The sequence below is a fragment of the Antechinus flavipes genome, chromosome 3, assembly GCF_016432865.1.
Source record: "Antechinus flavipes isolate AdamAnt ecotype Samford, QLD, Australia chromosome 3, AdamAnt_v2, whole genome shotgun sequence".
Taxonomy (NCBI): Eukaryota; Metazoa; Chordata; class Mammalia; order Dasyuromorphia; family Dasyuridae; genus Antechinus; species Antechinus flavipes.
In genome coordinates this window covers 379,872,582-379,890,022 of record NC_067400.1, presented here as the reverse complement: position 1 = coordinate 379,890,022, position 17,441 = coordinate 379,872,582, and the positions used below count along the sequence as shown (strand labels likewise).

Genomic DNA, 17,441 nt, shown 5'->3' with positions numbered 1-17,441 from the left:
AGTTAAAATGTTGGAACACAATCTACTACGCTTCAGCTGTTGTAAAAATCAACAGAAATAAGAAACAAATAAAGAAACCAAAACAGGGGTACCAATCCTGATCTCAGATAAAACAAAAACAAAAACAAAAACAAAAACAAAAACAAAAACAAAAACAAATCTAATTAAAAGAGATAATGAAGGAAACTACATTTTGATAAAGTAATATCAAGACTAAACATAGATGCACTATGTGGTATAGCATGCAGATTCCTAGAGGAGAAGTTAGAGAACTGCAAGAAGAAATAGCAAAACTATACTAGTGGGAGATCTCAGCATTGCTCTACCAAAACTAGATAAATTGAACCACACAATAAATAATAAAAAAGTTAAGGAGGTAAATAGAATTTTAGAAAAGTTACATATGATAAAAAATTGAATGGCAACAGAAAGTTATGTACTTTTTTTCTCAATAGTATGTGGAACCAAAAAAAAAAATTGACTTATACAAGGTATAAAAACCTCAAACTCAAATGCAGAAAGTTAGAAGTACTATGTGCATTTTTTCCAAATTATGATGCAATGAAAATTAGATAAAGATTGATGCAGAAATCTTAAATAAAACATTAGCAAAAATATTACAGCAAGTTATCACCAGGATAATACACCATGACCAAGTAAGATCTCTACCAGGAATGCAGGGCTGGCTCAATATTAGGAAAACTATTAGCATAATTGCCTGGATCAATAACCAAACTAACAGAAATCATATGAGTATTTCAATAGATGCAGAAAAAGCATTTGACACAATCCAAAACTTATTCCTATTAAAAACACTAGAGAGTATAGGAAGAAATGCAGTTTTCCTTAAAATGATCACTAGCAACTATTTAAAACCATCAGCAAGCATCATATGTAATGGGGATAATCTAGAAGTAATCTCAATAAAATCAGGAAGGAAACAAAGTTGCCACTATCCACATTACTATTCAATGTTTTATTAGAATGGTTAGCTTTAGCAATGAGAAGAAAAACAAATTAAAGAATTAGAATAGGTAATGAGTAAACACAAAAATCACTCTTTGCATCTGCTATGATGTTATCCATCTCTAGGTATTCTAGAAAATCACCTAAAAACTACCAGAACCAATGAACAATTTTATTTTATTTTATTTTATTTTATTTTTTAAATTTTTATTAAATACTTTATATTGACACTCGTTTCTGTTCCGATTTTTTTTCCCTCCCTCCCTCCACTCCCTCCCCTAGATGGCAAGCAGTCCTTTATATGTTGGATATGTTGCAGTATATCCTAGATACAATATATGTTTGCAGAACCGAACAGTTCTCTTGTTGCATAGGGAGAATTGGATTCAGAAGGTATAAATAACCCGGGAAGAAAAACAAAAATGCAGATATTCACATTCGTTTCCCAGTGTTCTTTCGTTGGGTGTAGCTGCTTTTGTCCATCGTTTATCAATTGAAACTCAGGTTTCTTTGTCAACGAAATCCACTTCCATCAAAATATGTCCTCATACAATATCGTTGTCCGAAGTGTATAATGATCTCCTGGTTCTGCTCATTTCACTTAGCATCAGTTCATGTAAGTCTCGCCAGTCCTCTCTGTATTCATCCTGCTGGTCATTTCTTACAGAAAAATAATATTCCATAACATTCATATACCACAATTTACCCAGCCATTCTCCAATTGATGGGCATCCATTCATTTTCCAGTTTCTAGCCACTACAAACAGGGCTGCTACAAACATTTTGGCACATACAGGTCCCTTTCCCTTCTTTAGTATTTCTTTGGGATATAAGCCCAATAGAAACACTGCTGGATCAAAGGGTATGCACAATTTGATAATTTTTTGGGCATAATTCCAGATTGCTCTCCAGAATGGCTGGATTCGTTCACAACTCCACCAACAATGCATCAGTGTCCCCGTTTTCCTGCATCCCCTCCAACATTCATCATTATTTTTTCCTGTCATCTTAGCCAATCTGACAGGTATGTAGTGATATCTCAGAGTTGTCTTAATTTGCATTTCTCTGATCAATAATGATTTGGAACACTCTTTCATATGAGTGGTAATAGTTTCAATTTCATCCTCTGAAAATTATCTGTTCATATCCTTTGACCATTTATCAATTGGAGAATGGCTTGATTTCTTATAAATTGGAGTCAGTTCTCTATATATTTTGGAAATGAGGCCTTTATCAGAACCTTTAACATTGAAGATGTTTTCCCAGTTTGTTGCTTCCCTTCTAATCTTGTTTGCATTAGTTTTGTTTGTACAAAGGCTTTTTAATTTGATGTAATCAAAATTTTCTATTGTGTGATCAGTAATGGTCTTAGTTCATCTTTGGTCACAAATTTCTTTCTCCTCCACAAGTCTGAGAGATAAACTATTCTATGTTCCTCTAATTTATTTATAATCTCGTTCTTTATGCCTAGGTCATGGACCCATTTTGATCTTATCTTGGTATATGGTGTTAAGTGTGGGTCCATGCCTAATTTCTGCCATACTAATTTCCAATTATCCCAGCAGTTTTTATCAAATAATGAATTCTTTTCCCAGAAGTTAGGGGCTTTGGGTTTGTCAAACACTAGATTGCTATAGTTGACTCTTTTGTCTTGTGAACCTAGCCTTTTCCACTGATCCACTAATCTATTTTTTAGCCAATACCAAATGGTTTTGGTGACTGCTGCTTTATAATATAATTTTAGATCAGGTACAGCTAGGCCACCTTCATGTGATTTTTTTTCATTAATTCCCTTGAGATTCTCGACTTTTTATTGTTCCATATGAATTTTGTTGATATTTTTTCTAGATCAATAAAATATTTTCTTGGAAGTCTGATTGGTATAGCACTAAATAAATAGATTAGTTTAGGGAGTATTGTCATCTTTATTATGTTCGCTTGGCCGATCCAAGAGCACTTAATATTTTTCCAATTATTTAAGTCTGACTTTATTTGTGTGGAGACTTTTTTATAATTTTGCTCATATAATTCCTGACTTTCCTTTGGTAGATAGATTCCCAAATATTTTATGGTATCAACAGTTATTCTGAATGGGATTTCTCTTTGTATCTCTTGCTGTTGGGTTTTGTTGGTGATGTATAAAAATGCTGAGGATTTCTGGGGGTTTATTTTGTAGCCAGCTACTTTGCTAAAATTATGAATTATTTCTGATAGCTTTTTAGTAGAATCTCTGGGGTTCTCTAGGTATACCATCATATCATCTGCAGAGAGGGATAGTTTGGTTTCCTCATTGCCTACTCTAATTCCTTTAATATCTTTCTCGACTCTTATTGCCGAGGCTAGTGTTTCTAATACGATATTAAATAATAATGGTGATAGTGGGCAACATTGCTTCACTCCAGATCTCACTGGGAAAGGTTCCAGTTTTTCCCCATTGCATATGATGCTTACTGATGGTTTTAAATATATGCTCCTGACTATTTTAAGGAAAAGTCCATTTATTCCTATGCTCTCAAGTGTTTTTATTAGGAATGGATGTTGGATTTTATCAAATGCTTTTTCTGCATCTATTGAGATGATCATATGGTTTTTGTTTGTTTGGTTATTGATATAGTCAATTATGCTAATAGTTTTCCTAATATTGAACCAGCCCTGCATTCCTGGTATAAATCCTACTTGGTCATAGTGTATTATCCTGGTGACGATTTTCTGTAATCTTTTTGCTAATATATTATTTAAGATTTTAGCACCGATATTCATTAGGGAGATTGGTCTATAATTTTCTTTCTCTGTTTTCAGCCTACCTGGTTTAGGTATCAGTACCATGTCTGTGTCATAAAAGGAGTTTGGCAGGACTCCTTCAATCCCTATTTTTTCAAATAGTTTATATAACATTGGAGTTAATTGTTCTTTAAATGTTTGGTAGAATTCACATGTATATCCATCTGGTCCTGGGGATTTTTTCTTAGGGAGTTGATTGATAGTTTGTTCTATTTCTTTTTCTGAGATGGGACTGTTTAGGATATTTACTTCTTCTTCTGTTAGTTTGGGCAAGTTATATTTTTGGAGGTATTTTTCTATTTCATTTAAGTTGTCGAATTTATTGGCATAAAGTTGGGCAAAGTAACTCCTAATTATTGCTCTAATTTCCTTTTCGTTATTGGTGAGTTCTCCCTTTTCATTTTTAAGACAAACAATTTGATTTTCCTCTTTCCTTTTTTAAATCAGATTTACTAAGGGTTTGTCTATTTTGTAGGTTTTTTCATAGAACCAACTCTTAGTTTTATTAATCAATTCAATAGTTTTTTTTTTTTTACTTTCAATTTTATTGATCTCACCTTTTATTTTTAGAATTTCAAGTTTAGTGTTTGACTGGGGGTTTTTAATTTGTTCCTTTCCTAGCGTTTTTAGTTGCAAAACCAATTCATTGACCTTCTCTTTCTCTATTTTATACAAATAGGCCTCTAGAGATATGAAATTTCCCCTTATTACCGCTTTGGCTGCATCCCATACATTTTGGTATGATGTCTCATTATTTTCGTTTTCTTGGGTGAAGTTATTAATTATGTCTATGATTTGCTGTTTCACCCAATCATTCTTTAGTATGAGATTATTTAGTTTCCAATTATTTTATGGTCTACTTCCCCCTGGCTTTTTGTTGAATGTAATTTTCATTGCATCATGATCTGAAAAGGATGCATTTACTATTTCTGCCTTACTGCATTTGAGTTTGAGGTTTTTATGTCCTAATATATGGTCAGTTTTTGTGTAGGTTCCATGAACTGCTGAAAAAAAAAAGTGTATTCCTTTCTGTCTCCATTACATTTTCTCCAGAGATCTATCATATCTAACTTGTCTAATATTCTATTTACCTCTTTGACTTCTTTCTTATTTATTTTGTGGTTTGATTTATCTAATTCTGAGAGTGCAAGGTTAAGATCTCCCACTATTATAGTTTTACTGTCTATTTCTTCTTGCAGCTCTCTTAATTTCTCTTTTAAGAATTTAGATGCTACACCACTTGGTGCATATATGTTTAATATAGATAGTGCTTCATTATCCATGCTACCCTTTAACAAGATATAGTGCCCTTCCTTATCTCTTTTAATTAGATCAATTTTTGCTTTAGCTTGATCTGAGATCAGGATGGCTACCCCTGCTTTTTTGACTTCACCTGAAGCATAGTAGATTTTGCTCCAACCTTTTACCTTTAACCTGCATGTATCTCCCTGCTTCAGGTGTGTTTCCTGTAAACAACATATTGTAGGATTCTGGCTTTTAATCCATTCTGCTAACCGCTTCCTCTTTATGGGGGAGTTTACCCCATTCACATTTATGGTTAGAATGACCAATTCTGTATTACTTGCCATCTTGTTAACCCCGGTTTACGCTTTTCTCCCTTCTTTCCCCTTTCCCCCCTTCCCAGTATTAAGCTTGTGAGCACCACTTGCTTCTCACAGCTCTCCCTTTTTAGTATCCCTCCCCTCCCTTAGAATTCCTCCCCCTATCTTACCCCTTTCCTTCCCAGTTTCCGTATTCCCTTCCTCTTAGCTTATTCCTTCCCTTTTCACTTTTCCCTTCTCACTTTTCAATGAGGTGGGAGAAGTTTCACCATAGATTGAATATGTCTTAAGATTTTTCACTTAAAGCCAATTCTGAAGGCAGTAAGATACCCACTATATTAATCCCCCTCCATTCTTTCTCTCAGATATAATAGGTTTCCTATGCCTCTTCATGAGATGTACTACCCCCAATTTACCCTTTTTCTGGTACAATGTCCTTTCCACATCAATTTCTAGAACAAGGTATACATGTATTCTTTATACATCTATATAGTCAAAATATAGTTCCCAAGATTAATCTTTACCTTTTTAGATTTCTCTTGAGTTCTATATTTGTAGATCAAACTTTTTGTCAAGTTCTGGCTTTTTCATCAGAAATAGATGAAATTCGCTTACTTCGTTGAATGTCCATCTTCTTCCCTGGAAAAAGATGCTCATTCTCGCTGGGTAAGTTATTTTTGGTTGCATACCAAGTTCCTTAGCCTTTCGGAATATCATATTCCAGGCCCTTCGATCTTTTAATGTGGATGCTGCCAGATCCTGGGTGATCCTTATTGTGGCTCCTTGATACTTTAATTGGGTTTTTCTAGCCGCTTGCAATATTTTTTCCTTTGTCTGAGGGTTCTGGCATTTGGCCACTATATTCCTTGGTGTTTTGATTTTAGGATCCCTTTCAGTGGGTGATTGATGAATCCTTTCAATGTTTATTTTTTCCTCTGTTCCTATGACTGCTGGGCAGTTCTCTTTGATAATTTCTTGGAAAATAGTGTCCAGGCTCTTTTTTTCATCATGTTTTTCTGGAAGTCCAATGATTCTCAGATTGTCTCTCCTGGATCTGTTTTCCAGGTCTGTTGTCTTCCCCAGAAGGTATTTCACATTCTTTTCCATTGTTTGATTTTTTTGGATTTGCTTGACTGATTCTTCTTGTCTCCTCGAGTCATTCAATTCCACTTGTTCAATTCTGATTTTCAGTGAAGTATTTTCTTCACTCACTTTTTTAAAATCTTTTTGTAATTGTCCCATTGAGTTCTTTTGTTCTGTGGAATTTTTTTCCATTTCGCCAATTTTGTTTTCCAGTTCACCAATCCTATTTTTCAAGGATTTTACTTCTTTATCCATTCTCTCTATAACTTTCTCCAGGCTTTTTTGCCAAGCCTCCCTCCTCTCCTTTTCCCTAGCTTCCCTCTCCTTTTGCCAAGCCTCACTCTGCTTTCCCCATTTTTCTTCTAGCTCTCTTGTGAGAGCCTTTTTAATCACTTCTATGAGGTTCATCTGTGCTGAGGAACAGATGATCTCCTCCTTTGGGGATTCACTGGAGACTGTCTGTTTTTAGTCTCCTCAGGATTTAGAGTCTGCTCTCTATCTGTATAGAAGCTGTCACGGGTTAAATTCCTCTTCAGTTTCTTGCTCATTCTGTCTAATAATCAAAGACAAACTACCAAAGAAAAACAGAAAAAAACTGGACTCTTTCTTTGGAGGGGGGGGCCTGGGTATGTTACCAAGCTTCCTCTACAGACTGCGGGGGGCAGCAGTGAGGCACTAGCAGGACTGTGTTGCGCGTGCGCTCTGAGATCCCAGAGCGTGCTGAGTACCTGTGGGGGGGGGGGGAAGGGGGGAGCGGCCAGGTCCCGAGAGACTCCAGCTGTTTGGGGTTGTATTCTTCAGCCCCGGTGTTTTTAGCTTCTCTGCTTGGCTGCTGACTTGCTGCCGGAGCAAAGTATCCAAACCTGTAGCAAAGCTCTCCCCGCAGAGACGGCTGCGATCACTCCCCACCCCCTCTCCAGTCTGCTCCCGTGCTCTCACTGCCGCTGCCCTCCACCTGCGCCTGATCTAAAACCGTCCCAGCCCTCCAGTAAAGACAGACCTTTCTTGGCGAATCTCAAGGATGGCTTCTCTTGGTAACTATTTGTGGGTTTTTTTTCAGTCAAGCATTAATTCAGAGGCTTGTAATGAAATGGATAGTGAGAGAAAGCGTGGAGCCTATGCAGCTGTGTGCCTCCTCTCCGCCATCTTAACCGGAACAACAATGAACAATTTTAGCAAAATTATAGGATACAAAATAAATCTATATAAATCATTAGCCTTTCTTTGTTACCAACAAAGTCCAGCAGCAAGAGACGCAAGACATTCTATTTAAAATAAGTGTCGAACAGTACCATGATGATCAATTCTGACGGACGTGGCCCTCTTCAACAAGGAGATGAACTAAATCAGTTCCAATAGAGCAGTAATGAACTAAACCAGCTACACCCAGTGAAACAACTCTGGGAGATAACTATGAACCACTACATAGAATTCCCAATCCTTCTATTTTTGTCCACCTGCATTTTTGATTTTCTTCACAGGCTGATTGTACGCTATTTCAAAGTTTGAATCTTTTTGTCCAGCAAAATAACTGTTTGGACATGTATACATATATTGTATTTAACTTATTCTTTAACATATTTAACATGTATTGGTCACCCTGCCATCTGGGTTAAGGGGTGGGGGGAAAGAGGGGAAAAGTTGGAATAAGAGGTTTTTCAGTTATCAATGCTGAAATATTACCCATGCATATATCTTGTAAATAAAAAGCTATAAGAAAATAAAATAGAACTTCCGGCCAAGATGGCGGAGAGGAGGCACACAGTTGTGTAAGCTCCACGTTTTCTCTCAGAATCCATTTCATCACAAGCCTCTGAATTAATGCTTGACTGAAAAAAAAATAGTTACCAAGAGAAGACATCCTTGAACTTTGCCAGGAAAGGTCTGTTTTTGCTCGAAGGCGGGGATGATTGTAGATCGGGCACAGGCCGAGGGCAGGCAGTGGCAGCGAGACCACGGGAGGCAGCTCACAGCCGAGCAGACCAGAGCGGGGTGGGGTGTGATCTCTGCTGTCTCTGCAGGGGGAGCTTTGCTACAGGATTAGATACTTTGCCCTGGCAGCAAGTCAGTAGCCCAGCAGAGAAGCTAAAAACACTGGGGGTGAAGAATACAACCCAGAAAAGTTGGAGTCTCTCGGGACCTCGCCACCCCCCCCCTTCCCCTCCCTCCCCCCAATGTCTCAGCACGCTCTCGGAGTCTCAGAGCACAGGCGCAGCACAGACCTAATAGTGCTTTGCTGCTGCCCCACAGTCTATAGAGAAAGCTCAGTAACACCACCCAGCTCCTCCCCCCCAAAAAAGCAGACTCCATTTAGCTTTTTTTTTTTTCCTTTTTGATAGTTTGTCTTTGAGCAAAAAAAAAAAAATTGAAAAGGATTTGTAAATACATTTGTAAATGCATTTGTAAATACATAAAATTGTGACAATCAGGATGAACCCTAGGAATGAAATATTGGGATTGCAAAAAAAAAAAAAAATTGAAAAGGATTTGTAAATACATTTGTAAATGCATTTGTAAATACATTTGTAAATGCATTTGTAAATACATTTGTAAATGCATTTGTAAATACATAAAATTGTGACAATCAGGATGAACCCTAGGAATGAAATATTGGGATTGCAAAAAAAAAAAAATTGAAAAGGATTTGTAAATACATTTGTAAATGCATTTGTAAATACATTTGTAAATGCATTTGTAAATACATAAAATTGTGACAATCAGGATGAACCCTAGGAATGAAATATTGGGATTGCAAAAAAAAAAAAATTGAAAAGGATTTGTAAATACATTTGTAAATGCATTTGTAAATACATTTGTAAATGCATTTGTAAATACATTTGTAAATGCATTTGTAAATACATTTGTAAATGCATTTGTAAATACATTTGTAAATGCATTTGTAAATACATTTGTAAATGCATTTGTAAATACATTTGTAAATGCATTTGTAAATACATTTGTAAATGCATTTGTAAATACATAAAATTGTGACAATCAGGATGAACCCTAGGAATGAAATATTGGGATTGCAAAAAAAAAAAAATAGCTTTTTAGATAGGCTGCTTTATTTTTCTTTTCTGAGATCTACATACAGGGGACAACTGAACAAATATCTATCTTACATTAAGAAGAGGGCAAAGGAGTGCAGTAATAAGGGGAATGGGATGGTGACGAGGTAACGAGAAGGGAGGAAAAAGAGGAGGAATAGGACACTGAACTCAACTATGAATAGCTATGCTTGATAATTTGAATTATTAATAAATACAGATGGTGCCTTCCTGAAGTCAGATTTTTTTTGTTCCCTTTACCCACCACCAAAATTTAATAATTAATTTGATCTGAAACACAAAGGTGAGTCTAGAGAGGTAGAGCCTGCTGACATGGATGCACAAAAGGATAACTGGATTAACTATAGAATTCTGAGAAGTACCTTTCCAGTAACTACTTGACAGAAAAAGACCTCAGAATCTATGTGGATTTTCCAAAGTTCCTTGAACAGTTCCATTTGCAGGAACACAATTTATTGTAAACACTTTATGTCCACTGACTGCATTGTCTTCCTGATGTTCCCCATTGTTGCAATTAGAAGATGGTAAAAGTGTGTCTTGAAGGTGCCTAAAGGAATCTTCATTCTATCTGGTCCTTCATTACCCAGACAAGCCAAATTCTTCAAGAGAGAAAGGTGGCCAATATGTTATGTTGGTCCTCAGACAGACCTCATGTCCCACAGGTCCTTTCACTGGGGGTCCTGGAAACTTATGTGCTGTGCAGCTTTTGAACAATAGGGTCATCATTTCTGGAAAAATAGTAGGATCCATTTCTTTGGATGACAAAAATGTGGCATATCAGGTTTTTAGTAAAAGGAAAAATTTCTAATTTTTTTTTAAATGGAATCCTTTTCCCCTTTCCTCCCACTGCAAATTCCATTACTACTGCTTAAGATTTTTTAGATATTAGAGTGTATTAATAGAGAACATCTCATCGTTCCAGGTGAGTACTCTGCCCCTTATCCATGAGGAGTTTCACAAGCCACCTCCTAGGTTTTTTGGTTCTTAAAAACTTCCCAGCTCAACCTAAATGGTTTCTCCAGTTGTGTCATCAGGACTTTCTACATGCTAGTTATGGACTTTATTTGACTGTTCCCCAGAAGGGAAAACTGCTGGATCTGCCAAATTCCAATCCCAAGACATGAGGCCATTGTGCTGAATAACTTTGCAGGCATGCAATGGCCTTTGTGCAAGTTCTACAAAAAGCATGGCAAGTGAATCTAATTTTTTTTCCAGGGGAGATGCAGATTGAAAGCCATGGTAGAGGGAAAGAAAACATCTTATATGTCCAGGACCCCCACTGATAATCAGTTTCCAAAGGAACTTTTAGTAAGAAAACTGATAGAATGCTGTTGAAGTAGAAAGAAGCACATTCTGAGGCTAACTGAAGGACATTGGTGTTATTGGCAAGCCACAGACTGAGAGTTGTTGACAGAACATATCTCCAGAATATGCGGACTCTAGGTAGAAGACGACATAGATGGAAAGGAAAAAAAAAAAGCCTCATGTGAATAGGTATCTGAGAAAAATAAGAAGGAAGTGGTTGAGCAGCACTTATTAAGGAGGTTTTGAGGAAGGAGTGCAGTGCTTGGGCTGAAGAAAAAAGTCAAGGATTTGATTTTCAGAGTGAGATTCCAATAAGTGTGATGGCAATTGTCCAATGAGTCAGAAATAGCCCAAAAGTGAAAGGACACTCATGATGGATAGATGCAAAAGATTGGGCTGCAAGGAAAATGAGAAAGGTAACTTATAAACGGAAGACAATGGGCTTTGAGAATAGAGGAAACACAAATAAAGATGTAAGATTGCAAAGTGGGACAATATAAGGGAAGATTTGGCCCAAACCACTCTTTTCAAATTCCATGTCAAGTGCTAGATGGAAAAGTAGGAAAACTTCATGACATGGGTGATTCTTCAGGCCAGGTCTAATGGTTTTGTGGTAAAAAGAGCCATCTGTCCCCAGAGAAGGGATTGTGGAAACTGAGGATCAAAACAGTATGTTCACCATTTTTGTTGTTTTTTCCTTGCATTTTAATCTTTTCTCATTTTTTTTTCCATTTTTGATCTTTGTTTTCTTTTGCAATAGGATAACTGTGGAAATATCTATCTATCTATATGTATAAATTGCACATGCTCAATATATTTTGCGTTACTTGCTTTCTAAACGAGGGAGTGAGGGGAAGAAAGGGAAAAAAATTGGAACAAAAGAATTTGCAAGGGTGAATGTTGAAAAGTGTGTGTGGGGCATGTGGTAGGGGTGTTCGCTTAAGGGGCGGACGGCTGGGTTTCTACCAATTGCCAATTGGCAGAATTGAAGGGTGGACTTTGAATACCATTTTGAAGGCGGGAAATGGCCTCTGTGCCCCATTCAGAGAGGGCAGAGCCACGCAAATGACTCTGCTTTGCTAGGCGAGACCTGTTGGGAGCATTGGAAGAGCCAGGGCGCCTCTGCTCCATGTCAGTCTTGTCTAGAATCTTTTTCCGGGAAGCGAGGCAGTGGCGCTGAGGTAGGGGGAAACAGTAGCTGAGAGCACAGGGAGCGCTGGGCTGGTATCAGCAAACCAGAAACTGGGTGGATTTGGGCAGGATTCCTCTGTCGATTGGAAGGCCTGAAAGTAGGAGCAGGAGAAATGGATGGAAAGGAAAAAAAAAACAAAGCCTATACCATTAGGTGTCTGAAAAAAATTAGATCAAGACCTTGATTAGGGCTCATGGAAAGGGCTTTCAGGTAGCTTGAAATCTAATCTTTAGTGTTTAGATTGAAAGAAGAGGACACAGACTGGATTTTCAGAGTGAGATTCCAATAAGTGTGATGGCAATTGTCCAATGAGTCAGAAATAGCCCAAAAGTGAAAGGACACTCATGATGGATAGATGCAAAAGATTGGGCTGCAAGGAAAATGAGAAAGGTAACTTATAAACGGAAGACAATGGGCTTTGAGAATAGAGGAAACACAAATAAAGATGTAAGATTGCAAAGTGGGACAATATAAGGGAAGATTTGGCCCAAACCACTCTTTTCAAATTCCATGTCAAGTGCTAGATGGAAAAGTAGGAAAACTTCATGACATGGGTGATTCTTCAGGCCAGGTCTAATGGTTTTGTGGTAAAAAGAGCCATCTGTCCCCAGAGAAGGGATTGTGGAAACTGAGGATCAAAACAGTATGTTCACCATTTTTGTTGTTTTTTCCTTGCATTTTAATCTTTTCTCATTTTTTTTTCCATTTTTGATCTTTGTTTTCTTTTGCAATAGGATAACTGTGGAAATATCTATCTATCTATATGTATAAATTGCACATGCTCAATATATTTTGCGTTACTTGCTTTCTAAACGAGGGAGTGAGGGGAAGAAAGGGAAAAAAATTGGAACAAAAGAATTTGCAAGGGTGAATGTTGAAAATTATGTTTGCATATATTTTAAAAGTTAAAATAAAATTAACAAAGAGTTGAGGGGGTTATGTTTAGCACTTTTGAAGACATGCAATGGGTCGGTACCTCATTGGCAAGGTCAGGGAAATTGAATTTACTTTATCCCTAGGAGACACAGGTTGAAAGTAGTGGTAGAGCCAGGTAAAATCTGCTACATATTTGGGAACCCAATTGACAGTCAGCCTCCACTTGACCCATTTCTAGGGGAAATAATTGAGTAGTGCTGAAGTAGCAAGAAAAAGTAGCTGAGGCTAATTGAATGACTGGTGCTATTATCAAGTTGGGAATTGCATGGATTTGGGAGGACTTTTCTCCAGAGTTTGAGATCTTTAGGTAGAAAGTGAAGTAGTTGAAAAGGAAAAAAAAAACAAAGCCTATACCATTAGGTGTCTGAAAAAAATTAGATCAAGACCTTGATTAGGGCTCATGGAAAGGGCTTTCAGGTAGCTTGAAATCTAATCTTTAGTGTTTAGATTGAAAGAAGAGGACACAGACTGGATTTTCAGAGTGAGATTCCAATAAGTGTGATGGCAATTGTCCAATGAGTCAGAAATAGCCCAAAAGTGAAAGGACACTCATGATGGATAGATGCAAAAGATTGGGCTGCAAGGAAAATGAGAAAGGTAACTTATAAACGGAAGACAATGGGCTTTGAGAATAGAGGAAACACAAATAAAGATGTAAGATTGCAAAGTGGGACAATATAAGGGAAGATTTGGCCCAAAGCACCCTTTTCAAATTCCTTGGCAATGGATGAGAAAGACAAGGAAAGATTGAAATCACAGGCAGTTCATCTACAGAAATGGATTGGTTAGGAAAATGAAAAGTAAATGAATGAAAAGTCCTTATAGGAAAAAAAAGAAGGTTGAAATTCCTCCTTCTAACTAAACAGACTAAACAGACTAAACAGAATTTTGACCAATTTGACTTGAAATAGAGATAGGATGGGGGGAAAAACAGTGTCAAGGAAGTAGAGGAAAAGTCTGGGAGAAAGGAGGGATGGTGGAAGGTGTCTGTTTCAGTCTCAAAGTTGTGTATGTTCTGCATGATGACACAAAAGAGAGTAGAAGAAGGACCTAGACTCGAAAGCAGTACTGTGTGTAAAACCAGACAGAAGTGTTGTTTTGGATAAGTACACTGTCCAGGGATCACCATGGAGTATTTGGCAGGTGCACAAAGGAAAATGTCATCCAACTGAATGAAGGAAATTGAAGTCTGGCTGAGCAAAGCTTCCCTTAGGCTACATTGCCAATGTGTGTAACACAAGAACACCCATATGTGTGACAAAGGAGGGATGGAAAATAGGCTCCATCAGAGGGTCAGGAAATGAAAGGAAGCTGGGCTGAGGGCATCTAGACCTACCCACGAAGCTTGAGCCCCAGAGTCCAAATGCAATAGAATTCTTTGCAATGGCTGCTATAGACACTCTTGATGAGCTCATCAGGCATTGTTGTGTGTCTGCTTCAAAATAATGACAAGTTGCTGAGAAACAAAATGCAGAGGAGTAACTGGGCATTTGCCTTCAGTCGTGGTGGTGAGTGGACTGGCGGTTAAGCATGTTATTTTCATGAACGTATTTTGGATTTTCATTATCATCTGTGAACATACCATCAGTTTGTAGCCAAGTAGGTATATGATCCTGAATTTGGGGAACATGTCTCTTTTTATTTCTCATCAGATAAGGGTTTTGTGGTTCCATGTCTGTGAACTGTAGGCTCTTTTCCATGATCAAGGGTTTAAATCATGTTAAACATGGTCAATAAGGTGAATAATAAGAGTTTTTGTGAAGTTTTCCGAAGGCCATAGCATTCATTTTCCATTGAGCAATATGGCCACTGAATTAAAGAGTAGTGAGTTGATGTTGTCCAAATGATGAGTTGTATACTTTGTGGAAGAGTGGAGCAGTGGAGATATATTCTTGACAAGAGATCTCCAAGATCCAAATACTCCCATAAAAGAGCAATCAGGAAGAAAGTGATGTTAACTTACATTGGCACCTAGCTGAGTGAAGGTTAAATCAAGATGGACATATAGTTATTCAAATATGAGGCCCCTTTCATGGATCAATGTCTTTCCTCACCTTTCAATTTGAGGGCTTCAGTTAGGTAGCACATAATGAAAAATCAATATTCTCTCAGAGTGACAGAATTATATTTTTCTTAACCTGTTCAATTATGCTCCAAAGAAACAACAATTCCACCAGAAAAACAGATAGACACATGATATCCACAATTTTGTAATTTAATATGAAATAATATTTTTATATCAAAGATAAACTTGACAATTTGAAAGAAACATGTTTTTAACATGACTTTTGCAATCTCACTTTGAATTGATTGTATGACGGCAGTCAATATGTAACCTCAAACAATGCTTCCAAGCAACAATATTTATATAACTTTTAAGATGTTTAAATTTGTATATTAATTATATATATATATATATATGTGATTTATATACATTTGTAACTAGTAAGACATAATTATGTATCTCTAAAGAACATGTCATTGTAGCCAATCAGAAATAACAATACTATGAAAGAAAATAAGAAAGAATATGGAAGTAGAAATATTTTGGATTGCAGTCACTTACCTCTTTACATGTGTTTCATTTTCTTTCTTTTCTGAGCACTACATGCAGAGAATAACTGACAAAGATTTACAGATCATTAAATAAAGGACAAATAAAGTCCTGATTAGAATAAAAGGATAGTTATGAGGTCAAGAGAAGAGAGGACAAAGGTGGGGAAAAGGAGAAAGATCATTAGACACATTTAAGATCAAGTAACCATGAATATTTAAATATATGGCTACATCCTAACTAAAAGTGGTGAGTGGGATCTTCCTGTTGTTGTCTGGCAGTCGCGTCCATTGTGAGCAGTGAAAAAAAAAAAAAAAAAAGGAGGGAGGGAGGATATAGGCTTGGCAGCTGTACTACAGGTAAACCCCATCACGTGAGAGTTGTTCTTTGGGAGATGTACAGATTCTCTCCATCAGCACAATTAGTGAATGAGCAGGGACAGAAAAGAAAAGATCACTTAACTAAAGGAAACAATTTGCAGCATGCATAAATCAAGCATCCCTTGGAGTGTATTGCCCAAGTGTGTGGTAGATGAGTACCTGTGTGTGACTGCAGAAGAAAAGATGATGTTACGGTTCATGAAACGCTCAGAAGATGCAAGGAGACTAGATCCAGAGTATCTAGGCCTAGTGTGAGGCTGTTTGACATCTGGAATCACAATCCAATGGGAACCTCTGTTGAGGATGCTGTAGGCCCCCTTGATGAGAAATGTTCAAGTGTTGCCTGAATATAGGGACAAAAGAAGAAAAACCAAGAAACTGAGGAGTGTGCCTTCTGGATTGATTGCAAGTAGATGGGAGAGTAGGTGCATTGTTGATGATGAGAGTGTTTTCAGGGAAATTATTTGAAGTTCATTATTGTTCCTCATCAGTGATTTTATCAAATATTTTGACCCAAGTAGCTCTGTGGATCTGATTTTGGAAGCCATTTCTTCTTCCATTACTTATCAGACAAGCTAAGGATTTAGGGGGCAATAAGCTCCTTCCGATGCTCATGAGTGCCAAGCATGTCAAACTAGGTAAAGAAAGAGAATTTTACTCAGGTTTCTCAAGGCCATAGCTGTCATTGTCCAGGAAACCAAATGGCCAGTGTGGTGTCAGGAATGGTGATTGGATGTTGACTACATGTTGAATGCATGGTTTTAGGAGGCCTGGTCATAGAGATATATTCTTCATGAGGGATCTCCAAGATTCAAAGTTTCCCAAACAAAAGAGTTGAGGAATGGAGTGCTTTTAACACCCATTGATGACTTGCAGGTAGAAGATTAAACCCCAATGAATTTATCATGAGTTGAAAGAAGCAGCATATTCACTGAAGTAACACTTTGATCTTTTATTTTGTGGCCTTTACCTGGCGCTAGAGGTAGTGAAACTTCAGTATTCTCTCTGTGTGGCTGAATGATTCTTATAAAATTCTATAACCATACAATTCAAAAGGAAGAATTCCACCATAACGCTAGATAGAACACAATGTACACACAATTATGTATACAAAAGTAAAAGAACAATTTAATATTCAGGTTTCATTTACTTGATTAATTCAATAACAGGTATTTTCATCATGATTTTTGCAATCTACCTCGGAATGAATGGTACAGCAATCAATACATACCACAAGCACTGTTCGCTACAACCATTATAAGATTACTTTTTGCCTTTGCAAAGTAATAGATACAATTTTTTTTTTTTTTTTTTTTTTTTTTTTTTTTTTTTTTTTTTTTTTTTTTTTTTTTTTTTTTTTTTTTTTTTTTTTTTTTTTTTTTTTTTTTTTTTTTTTTTTTTTTTTTTTTTTTTTTTTTTTTTTTTTTTTTTTTTTTTTTTTTTTTTTTTTTTTTTTTTTTTTTTTTTTTTTTTTTTTTTTTTTTTTTTTTTTTTTTTTTTTTTTTTTTTTTTTTTTTTTTTTTTTTTTTTTTTTTTTTTTTTTTTTTTTTTTTTTTTTTTTTTTTTTTTTTTTTTTTTTTTTTTTTTTTTTTTTTTTTTTTTTTTTTTTTTTTT

General features: G+C 36.5%; 1 protein-coding gene and 2 long non-coding RNA genes across 5 annotated transcripts in view; 1 reads left to right on the top strand and 2 right to left on the bottom strand.

Annotated features, from left to right (window-relative positions):
• LOC127554392 (uncharacterized) overlaps nucleotides 1-17,441 on the bottom strand; it is an 804,883-nt gene that overhangs the window by 257,533 nt on the left and 529,909 nt on the right. The window lies entirely within an intron of this gene.
• Nucleotides 9,440-14,320, bottom strand: LOC127554402 (uncharacterized). The gene is made up of 2 exons (XR_007951975.1): nucleotides 14,230-14,320; nucleotides 9,440-10,212 (listed from the first exon to the last, which is right to left on the bottom strand). It is a non-coding gene; the product is annotated as an uncharacterized LOC127554402 (long non-coding RNA).
• Nucleotides 14,342-17,441, top strand: part of LOC127554400 (uncharacterized) — a 37,373-nt gene continuing 34,273 nt past the window's right edge. Inside the window, exon 1 of one of the 2 annotated variants that reach the window (XR_007951972.1) lies at nucleotides 14,342-14,492. This is a non-coding gene — a long non-coding RNA (uncharacterized LOC127554400). The remainder of the gene's footprint in view (nucleotides 14,493-17,441) is intronic. The other variant, XR_007951973.1, reaches the window with a different exon arrangement.